This window comes from Limulus polyphemus, unplaced genomic scaffold, assembly GCF_000517525.1.
Source record: "Limulus polyphemus unplaced genomic scaffold, Limulus_polyphemus-2.1.2 Scaffold5188, whole genome shotgun sequence".
Lineage (NCBI taxonomy): Eukaryota > Metazoa > Arthropoda > Merostomata > Xiphosura > Limulidae > Limulus > Limulus polyphemus.
Window position 1 is genome coordinate 11,460 of NW_013670798.1, and position 11,357 is coordinate 22,816.

Sequence of the window (11,357 nt, forward strand, 5' to 3'; positions counted from 1 at the left end):
ATACCGTCATGGGTTTAAAGCTACTTAGGAATAAACAAATGTAGTTTCATTTTACAATTTGAAGTGATTCTAGAATGAAAAAAAGGTCCTTTCGATTATTTTTTTCGTGTTTACGACATCAGTCAAATTGACTAACCTTGTATAGTTAGGGTAGAGAAAGTAACAGATAAAATATAAAGTTTTATTGAAAAAAAGAAATGTTTGACACAAATTTAGGAGGTTTTAGAGATTATGTAAATGAAATTTGAGATTTTTGAGGTGAAAAGTATTTTTAATTTTAACATTAAAATCACTTTGTACTTAGACTGGTAAGAAAAAGACTTGATTTATTCAAGGACAAATCTTTAGTAAAAATACTTCCCTAAAACATCTGATTTTTGTACAGAAAATATTTGTAATGTTCACAGAAAGTCTGCCAAATTTTGTAAAGATACACATACTATATTAAAAGTTAGTAGTTTCAAAACTGTAACACGTATAAAGTAGTCAAGTAGTCAGTCAATGTCACCAAACATGTATGTGATGAGACAGATAATTGACTGAGAACGTTGAGACACCACACCAACTAATGAATCAGAGACATGGTTTCTTGTGACTTTCACCTTGCACAATATGGTCGCAGATGGGTGGAAGAATTTAATTTTAAAAAATCAATCGAAGGACATTTTTCATCAGTGTCGATCGGAAGATGATTTTTCTTTTTCTTGGGGTGGGTGGGTGGGAGGAGTGTTGAAAAACTTTAGGGTCGAGTATTGTTACATCGAGTTGGTCAGGCAACCAGAAACAAAGCTTTTTTTTTCTAGGCCTAAGCCATTGCTAAGTAAACAAATAATTCTATTTTATTACCTTTTTATGAATACTATAATTAATGTTAAGTTAGATTATAACTGTTTGAAAACTACAAAAATGTACTTCAATGAGAAGACACAAGATAAGTTGAGATAAAGTAGGTAAGCTTATACAGTTTAGAGACAGATTGAATGAATAGCAAAGCAAACATTATTACAAATTTAACAGCAATAAATGTATCCTGTTTGGAAAAGGTTTGTCATCATCACGTATGATAGTTTACCCAGATACAGAAATATATATATATACACACACACACAGTATGAAACAAAATCATATGGCAGGAGATTGCTGAAGGTATAATAAAGATATTTTGTTCATGTTTGGTTCTTTGCTAAAATACAGTGTGTTTATTTTTTAACAGATATCATACAGTTTTATTGAGTTGCAATGTTTGTAAATATCAGTTTTTATTGGTATTGTTTTCTCCAGCAAATAAAATCTGCATCAAATCAGATACAATAACTTCACTGTTTAGTGAGTGTATGGTAGGTGATTACAAAATATTCTGGTGACTCCAATCATTATTGAATATTATTTTTATGTTGGTCCTATTCAAAGAATATACATAAATAACTTGGCTAACTGGCTACTTAATTATTTTTAATTGTAACTGTGATATGCTTTAAATAAACCATTATTACCATTATTGGTGATAGCAAAACATTTTTTCATTATTTAAATATCAACTTATTTGACTTAAAAAAAATTAATGTAGGATTATTGCATATTTTAGCCCAGCAGCTGACCACAAAAAAGGGTCATATTTTAGGAGTTTAATCCATCAGCTGTACACAAAGCAACAGGTCTCAAATGAAAGATGAGCATCTATAGGGCATATTTAGAGCTGCTGTAGTTACCCTTTCTTTTGTAATCTATGAAATATTCACATTTGACTGATACCTCTGTCTAAAATATTATGGCTGCTTCAAAAAATAACATAATTCAACATAACTATGATATAAATCTTGCTATTTATAAATAGTTGGTAACAAAACGTGCAGAATGTAAAGGTGGATGAGACTATCATACTGTGTTGAATGAGTATAAATGTCAAGGCAACTGTTGATCATGATACATAAAAAAATACAATGGCATTGAGCCTACTGTCATTCATGATGCAAAGAGCAGTGGTGCAATTAATGGGCTGACAAGAAAGGTATCAGTGCTGCTTCAATGGACTATCACATGTCATAGTCTGGGTGAATATGCAGCTGCCATACATTCCAGGAGCAGTACAGACCAAAACATGCCCAGCAACCTCAAAGCATGATGAGCAAAATGTGCAGCAGATAATTCACCATGTAAATGACAATAATGACACATCCAATCAGGCCTGCCCAACATTAAGGCAAACAGCTAGTAAACATTGCTATAGCATCATCACAACCAATGAAGTTCAGAAGTCTGTTGTCTGTCTTTGAACTCAGAACAAAACAGATGGAAGACTATACAAAAGAGTCACTTTCCACAGATGGGCAATGACACATGTACCAGCCAATCCCTAAATCCAAAATAAAACTTTCTCAACTGCTAAAACGAAGATGGCAATCAAGATTATGGTACAGAAAACATTGGTCACAATCAATCCAGAGATGGTCTTTCATCATGCATTGATTTTGACACAATTCCACCCTAATCTGAATATGAAACGTGTTGAGCTATCCCATCACATCAGTTCCAACAGTTCTCTTCCATGAAGATGGAGCACCATGAAAAAGCACCAAAGCAGAACTGGGATGTATACTTGAGAGCCCAGTCGAACGAGAAAATTGCAGTACTGTCCAAGATAATACACAGTGCAATTTGTATATCAGAGATGCCATGGCACAACTACATATTCTTGATGGAAATGATGATACATTTGGAAACTTTGCACAGGGCCACCTGTATCAATTACTTTGCTGTGTCAGCATATACAACACAATCATTGATGTCTTTGATCAATATGATGATATCAACTCCGTGATGACAGAGGAAAGGATAAGACATCTTACTGCTACAGTGAGGCCCAAAAATTTCCAAGTGACTGCTGGATGTCTAGTGCCTCAGTGGTTGAAGTTCATGGCTCTATTATTAAACAAAACCTGTCTCACAGACTTCATCTGCAATTATGTCATGCAAAATGCACCTGGAACTCAGGATCTATCAAAACTTCCTGAGAAACAATTCTACTTGGCTGATGGTTTCTCAGATGGTAAGCTCACTGCCTGCATTTCATCTGCAGACATGGAGTATGATAGTCAGCTGTCATCAACACAGGAGGAGGCTGATACTAGGATTTTTTTGCATGTGAAGCAAGCTGATGAGCAATTCACAAGAAAGCATACTCATGGCTCCATCACAATCAAAGCAGCAGACATTGATGTGCTTATCTTAGCTGTTCATTACTTTCCACAGCTGCAGAATACTAAAAAACTTTGGGTAGAGAAAAACCTCAGCTGGATGCAAAATTATCCTAGTGCACAATATATACCAAAACCTACTTCCAGAGATGTGTGCAAGTCTTCAAAAATTTCATGCATTGACTGGCTGTGACAGCATATCAGGTTTCTATGGCTATGGAAAGAAGAAAGCATGGAAAGCTCTAAAATTTCTGCAAGCAAACAACAATCATCCAATCTTTGAAACACTAGTTACCGATGACATCCAGACCACTGTTATAGTTCAAAGTAGTTAGTCACTGTCATGTATGATCATCAAAGGAGATATCATGAGGCACACACTAACCTCAATGATCTACGGGAGAAACTCACAGCAAATAATGTGCCAATGCATAAGTTGTCACCATCAGAACCAGCTTTCTTTGAGCATATCAAAAGATCCATTCATTAATACCAAGTGTGGATGGCTGCCCATCTAACAAATCCAGATATTCCTACACCTGAGGGTCATGGATGGTACAAACATGTAGGAGTGCTTCACCCGAAATTCTTTGATGGTCCAACAGCACCCGAGATGATGGATGACCTCGTGTGTTTATGTCGTGGAGGTCAGCCATGCGACAATAACTGTAGGCTGGTCTCAGCATGAATTGCTCTGTACTAACAAGTGCCTATGTGCAAGCAGTGAGGCAACAAAATGTCTCATGATGATAACAATGATAGCAACAATGATGGTGACCATCAAACAGCAAATCAAGTCACTACTTGTAAAATGCATGTTCATCAAATATCAATTAATGCATACTTGCATAAATAATTATTCATTCATATACATTCATATTTTTGGTTTTGATATAAATGGTACTAGAGATTTTGTATTGAACACCTGTTATACATATTGCAAGTATATTGATTCAAGTTGTCAGCTGGTAAAGACATACTGCTTAAGAATAAACTTGTGCAAGGTTATTTCAAGTTAGGTGTATTTTTGGGGTAGGGAAGAGATAAGAATTGAACATGTTAATGTTGAAATTGTAAATATATAGCGGGTGTAATTGCTGTCAATAGTCACATACCAATCCTCGAATGGAAGAAACTTTAGCACATTTTTGGTATATTACAGTCTATGGCTGCCTTGAAATATACAAGTATTGAATAAATTTTGGTTTGTTTTAATTAGCCTTCCTATGCTGTACATTTTGGTACCAAATATGAGTAGATAGCACAACTTCGGATGTAGTGAGTTCATATCATGTGATTTTCCAAAGCAGTCATAATTTTCTTACTGGAGGGTATCATTCAAATTTTTCATAGACTGCACAAGAAAAAGTAAATACAACAGGGCTGAATATGCCCAAGGGATGTTCATGCTTCGTTTGCTTTGTGTACAGCTGGTTGATAAGTTGAAAATTTTTATCCTATGCTGCTTACCTATTTGAAAAACAAACAATGGCAATTGTTTGGTGATGTTTAGTCAATATTAGTAAGTCATTCACCAAGTAAAAATGTCCAAATTATCTTTAAAAAACTTTGGCAAAATGTTTTCTAGACAGAAAATATCTCTCTCTCAAAATGTGCACATGGTGACTTTCAGGATAGGTCTGTCAAATGAAACCAAGGGTAGTTCAAAAATTATGTTAAAAAATTTTAATACCATTGTTAAAATATTGCAATTGCTGAAAAAAGTTTCAAAGCTAGCACATACCCATTTTTTTTTTTTGCTTGTAAGGGTTTCTATATGTAAAAGGGGTGTGTGCTAATCAGTTAATGAGACTGTCCATTAATCATTTAGTAAATACCACAAATCACTCAGATCTAGTGGGGAATGAAACTTCACACCAAAACCTTATAACAGTAATGTAAATTGAATCAACTACTTTACAAACAGTTGTTGCGTCAGCGAGGTCACGTGACTCGTTCTCTCAAACCTTCGGGAATTGTCGGGAGATTACTAGATATAGGGTAGTCTGGTATATATAAGAGGGTGACAATGTGATGGGACAAGGTGTGTGTAGACAGTGAGTAATTGATCTGCAGTCAGAGAGTATTATTGAAGTTGAGCATGTTCGTTGTTATAGCGTTTGATTTAGCGTGATTGTTGAAATTAAGTGTATCGTAAAGTTATATTCGGGAAGAATAAACCAGTTTTATTAAGTAAGGACTTGTGTCGCTAAAGTTTCGTCTGAACAAATTTACGGAAAATCAATTAACAAACGGAGACGTAACACAGTGAACAGTGTTTCTAACCAAACAGATTAAGTAATCTTTCTGTTTGTAACATCAACCTGCCTCCTAACACAAGTTAAACCTAATCCACAAAAATAAATATAATCATGCAGAAATAAACCCACTTATATTTATGTAGCCAACACGATAGAAGATGTGAATGACAGGAAATAAACCCACTTATATTTATGTAGCCAACACGATAGGTAATGTGAATGACAGTGGAATTAGGCCTATAAGTACAACTGTAATTGTGGCCAAAATAGTGTAGATATTACAGTCACACTATATAACCATGTTGAATGATTTTGATAAATGGATAAAGAGATGTGAGCAACTAGGGCTAAAAGATAGTGATCTATGATGGTGAGTTAAACAACAACAAGAACTAGAGAGAGAGAATAGTGTCAATAGAGGAGATAGGAGGAGAGCCACAGAAGAGACAGAGAGAATAAGAATAAATAGAGAAGAAAATGAGAGACTGAAAATTGAGAGAATAAGAGCAAAACTGAGATTGCACAGTTCACCCATCAGAAAGTTGAAAGACCCAAGAATGACAATGGAGTCAAAACCAGTCGACCCAAACTGTCCAAATTTGATGAACAGAAAGACGACGTGGATGCTTTCTTGGAAAGATATGAAAGATTGCCCAAAGTCAGAATTGGGACACAGGGGGCTGAGCAGTCTGTATCAGCCTACTTCTCACAGGAAAAGGCCTACAAGCATATGCAGGTATGATATCAGAAAATGCCCTGGCTATGATAAGTTAAAAGTAGTGTTGTTGAAATGAACTTACTGAGGAAGGTTTTCATCAGAAGTTCAGAGAAGTCAAACCTGACACTGGAGAAACTGTATTTCAGTTTGTGGGCACATCTATGGAGATATTTCACAACATGGACTGACATGGCCAAGTGTGAAAATAGTTTTCAGGGACAGGCAGATATACTAATAAGTGAACAGTTCATGATCACATGCTCCATTGACATGTCACTGTTCCTAAATGAGAGGGCACCAAAAGATGTGAATGAGATGATTAAGTTGTCAGAACAGTATATGAAAGCCTATGGAGGGAGTATAATGGGCAAGTCCAAGAATAAGCACTTAAAGTCAAAACTAGGAGTGACTTACCAGAAGCAGGATACCACCAAAGGTGACAAGTCAACAAACAGAAGGGAAAATATATGCTATACTTGTTATAAAATGGAGCACATTGCAAGTGAGTGCAAGTCTGTCACCAACAAGCAACAGCAGAAATCTTAACAGCAGTGAGAACCAGTCTAGTATCTGATGACCAGATGACAGGTTGATTGATGTAACAGTGAGAAAGTTTCCCATGCATAGGAGACCTAGAAGCCATGTGTATGAAGGAACCCATCTATGACTTAGTGAGTGGAAATATACCAGGCAGTAGAAGTTTGTAGGAACCAGACAGAAAGAAGACTGATGAAACATCTGAAATTACAACTAGAACTCAATAAAAGAAAAGTAAGCAAGACATGAAGCCCCCTGCAAGTCTCAAAAGGTGGCATCTTGAATGTAGATCATGAGAATTGAAGGAAAGTCAGAAGAAAGATCCTTCACTGCAGAAACTTTGGGACATTGCTCGAGAGAAAGTCGAGCACAAGACAATAGGGAAAGAGACTTACAGAATAGAAAACCATAAGGGAGTGCTGTACCAGATCTATCAAGGTAGTTATACTGGGGAAATTAAACAGATCATAGTATCAACAGATTACCAGATGCAAGTGATGAAACTGACTCATGAGTCGATTTGGGAGGACACCAAGGAGCAAAGAAAATGGCAGACAGAATCACCAACAACTTTCATTGGTTGGGATCATCAGAAATGTGACCAGATTCTGCAGATCCTGTGACATCTGCCAAAGGACAATACCTCAAGGGAACGTAGTCAAAGGGGCCAATGTGTTAGATGCCTTCATAGAAGAGCCATTAGGCAGTGTAGCTGTGGGCTTGATTTGACCACTAGCACCTGTTTCTAACAAGGGCAAGTGGTATATGCTGACAGTAGTTGACTATGCAACCCAATATATAGAAGCCATAGCACTGTCAAGGAAAGAGACAGAGAGAGACAGTATCAAAAGCCCTCCTGGAAGTGTTCTTCAGAGTAGGCTTTCCAAAAGAAGTCTTGAGTGACAGAGGGACCCAATTTATCTCAGACCTGATACAAAAGGTGTGCAGATATATCAGCACTAGACAACTCTTTACACCCCAGATGTAATGGACTTTGAGAGAAAGTCAGTGGAGTCTTAAAAAGTATGCTGAAGAAGATGTACCAAGAGAGACCATGCAACTGGGACAGGTACTTGCGGGCAGTAGTATTTGCTTATCAAGAAGTTTCACAAGCACAGGATTTTCACCCTTTCAATTGCTGTACCAAAGAACAGTGTGAGGTCCAATGCAGATATTGAAAGAGCTGTGGACAGGACAAGAAGAGTCAGAAGTGAGGAACACATACAAGTATGTGTTAGACCTCAGAAACTGACTAGAGGAGACTTTGCAACTTGCTCAAGAAAGCTTGTATGCTGCACAAGGAAGTCTGAAGCACTTTTGAAATAAGAAGACCAAGGACCAACATTTCAAAGTTGGACAGGTCTAGGTTCTGCTGCCTGCAGACAACAACAAACTCACCCTGCATTGGAAAAGACCTTTTGAAGTGAAGGAAGTAGTCAGTAGAATGGACTATAAAGTGAAAGTAAATGAGGAGACCAGGATCTACCACACCAATTTGTTGAAGGGGTAATTCAACAGCAAAGAAGACCTAACGAGTGCAGCTACTGAGGCACAGATGGACATGGCAAGTGTGGCTGTCATACATGCAGAACCATAAAGCAGTGACTTTGTCACAGAAGATGAAGACCTCCTAGACTTAAGACCATTGGGTTGAGATGAGATGAGATGTACAAGATGTCAACATATGTGAATAACTGACTGGCAATCAGAAAAAAGACCTACAAGAGCTACTGTGCCAGTATGCAGATGTCTTCACAGATAGACCAGGCAAGAGAGACCTTATGCATCAGAAGATTACAACCAGGGATCCTGCCAAGTTGAAGCCCTATACGAAGGAACAAGGGAACTGCTAATGCTGGTGCAGACCATATGAGGAGACTTTGTATATGAACAAAACAGTCTTTGTACATAGTGTAAAAACATATTGTAAATATTATTCTTGAAGAGGAGCTTATTGTTAGGTATATATGGCAGTTCCTTTTGAGTTTAATACAAGAGTATTATTTAGTTTATATTGTGTGAGCAATAAAGTAAGTTATTTTCAGACGCAATAGTTATGGTAAGTTTGCTTACATCACTGTTTTCTAATCATTTATCATTGTTGTGAATTGATGTCATGTTACTCGAACCTTCTTAATTTTTCTCCTTGCTTTAAATGAGTATTGTTACATCCTAATATCTTGTAGTTTGTGGAAAGATATCAACATTTTTCTCCAAATGAAACACTAATACACTTCTCTCCTACAGTGAAGTTTAAAACCATCCTCCGCCTGTATTTTGAGAAGTCTTTGGTGATTAAATTCACCTACATTGGAACATCTATTTATTGAATTATACTGGTTAATTACAATTTTTCTGAGCTATTTAAAATCTTTATCAATATGAATGACAAAATTTCCAGAATTTTCTAGAAGATCTGGGTATTTATAAATGGTGTTTAAAGCTTTTCCCTTTCACTGTGGAAGCATAAATCATGAATTGTTAGATAATACTAACAATTACATTGTACATGAGTGTACTATACCCTACAACTTAAGTAGTACATTTAGTATCTACAAAGAATTCAAGGTAATACTGATCCATAGATTTAATGCAATTTCCTGAAATTTTTCTTAATGATAACATTTACAGTAAAAATATTATGGCTATCACTTTTATAAAAAATCAGTGTCAGGTTACTCCCTACTTCATATTACATAATACATTCAATTCCAGAAAGACAATAACATATCACATTTACAAAAATACTTTAAAGTTGTAAAACAATAATTGGTAGAGATATGACCAGAAACTGATTCTAATATGGACAAATACTCTTAAATTTGGGCATTACATGTAGTTTTATTACTTCTAAAACAGAATGGAGCAGATAACTTTTTCCTGCAACAACTTTTGACACTGTACAAGTATCACAGATGTTCTGATGGTTCCACCTATCTGGTGTCATATAAGTTGTACAAGATATGCCCCTGAAGGAATAGCACTATTACTACTTGTATTAGTAGTAATCGTAACATAGAATATGCAAAAGTGGAAAACAGACCTCTTTTAAAATATGCATAAACACACAGTCAGTGTTTAATCCAGACCTTTCCTCTGGAGGAGGGAGGGGAATAAATTAAAATTCGACAAAATGGTAAATACTGTACAGTGTACTTCAGGGGTCAGTTGTTTGCACAGTGGGCAATTCCTCCTGTACACCACCTGAATTCAATATTGTAATTTGTACGCAGTTAATAAAGTTTGGAGACGGCTTGAATGGGCAGTGAAACTGAAAGAAACTTTATTACAAATGTACAACGTTGTAACTGTAAATGTGTAATACTAATAGTTTCTTTCACTATCCATTCAAACTGTCTCCAATTTCTAAACTTTATTTTCTAAAAAGTCGGATCCTCATCATCAAACATGCAGTTGTAACTTGTAGTTGTGTTGCAAATATAATATTTATTAAAAGTTTCAAAATAAAAGAACGGCGCGTTTCAAGACACGTGTTGATATTGTTGAAAAGACCTGGTTAAGGTTAACATTACGTTAATCATTTGAACTTCATTACTTACGTTTTGAACACCATCCCAGTTAATAGTAATACAAGTAATGCTTGCATTTTATTTAATTTTAAGTAGTAAACTGAACACATCTGTTGCACGTTTTAATACTACTATTAGTATTATATATCAAATCAAATCATGTACGATACTAAGAGTAACGTCTAAAAATTAGTTCATTACACTTTATTCTTCAACTTATGCAAATTTACCTAAGCTTAAGAACACTTTATCAAAATCATTATTAATATACTCCAAGTAAATTAAAGCGTAAACCTACCTTAGCAGTTTACCCGAAAACGTGATTTCATCTAATAGCCATGTTTACCACTAGAGGATACTCAAAACTTATATTTTATTGCAAAATAATAATAATATTAAATAACATGTAATCAAATAAAGTCAATCCCGTATTTTGGTATCTATACTACGACAAACACAAAAACAAAAATATCCAATTTACGTTATTAAAACTTAACATTAAAATGTAAATATGCTAAAACTGATTAGAACTTGTATAGAACGTTATAATTGTAGTATATAAGCATATCACGTATTTTCTATCTTCTTATTTCAATATAGCATTTTATCGGAATGTTTTAGTTATTCTGGTATGTACAGTTTTCACATAATAAGTAGTCAAGAAAGTCGTTATCTTGCTTTCCATACTAGCTGCTTTTGCTATTTGCCTGATTTGCCAATGAGAGGATTAACTGTTATACTTTTCGTTGTGCAAGGATGTTGACGGCAAAGTACTTCAATGGTATATCAGGTGATGCCTCTAAACCAGTGGTTCCCAATCTTTTTTCCACCAAGGACCCCTTTTATTATCATTTTTTCCCCCACGGACCCCATGTTTTTGAAAGATTTCGCCTACCCAACAAACTGTTTTTATTAACTAATAATTAACTCGTTCTCCCACTTTTCACTATCAAATAAAAGACATATATAACTGAGTGTACAATTAAAAAACATCAGTATTAAAAAACTTACTTGTTTAATGAGATGGTATTACCTACGCGGACACCAGGTTAGGAACCACTGTTCTAAACCACGACTTTTATTACATTTGAATGATAATGTCGAATTATTGCTCTGT

The 11,357-nt window shown here is 35.5% G+C and overlaps 1 protein-coding gene across 2 annotated transcripts in view; it reads right to left on the bottom strand.

The window, feature by feature from the left end:
- The window catches only part of LOC106472245 (translation initiation factor eIF-2B subunit beta-like), a 15,498-nt gene extending 4,910 nt beyond the window's left edge, over positions 1-10,588 (bottom strand). Inside the window, exon 1 of one of the 2 annotated variants that reach the window (XM_013932874.2) lies at positions 10,539-10,588. The gene's annotated coding sequence lies outside the window, so the exon portion shown is untranslated. Of the gene's footprint in view, positions 1-10,270; positions 10,470-10,538 lie in introns of those variants that run through there. The other variant, XM_022400845.1, reaches the window with a different exon arrangement.
- Positions 10,589-11,357: the final 769 nt, after the last annotated feature.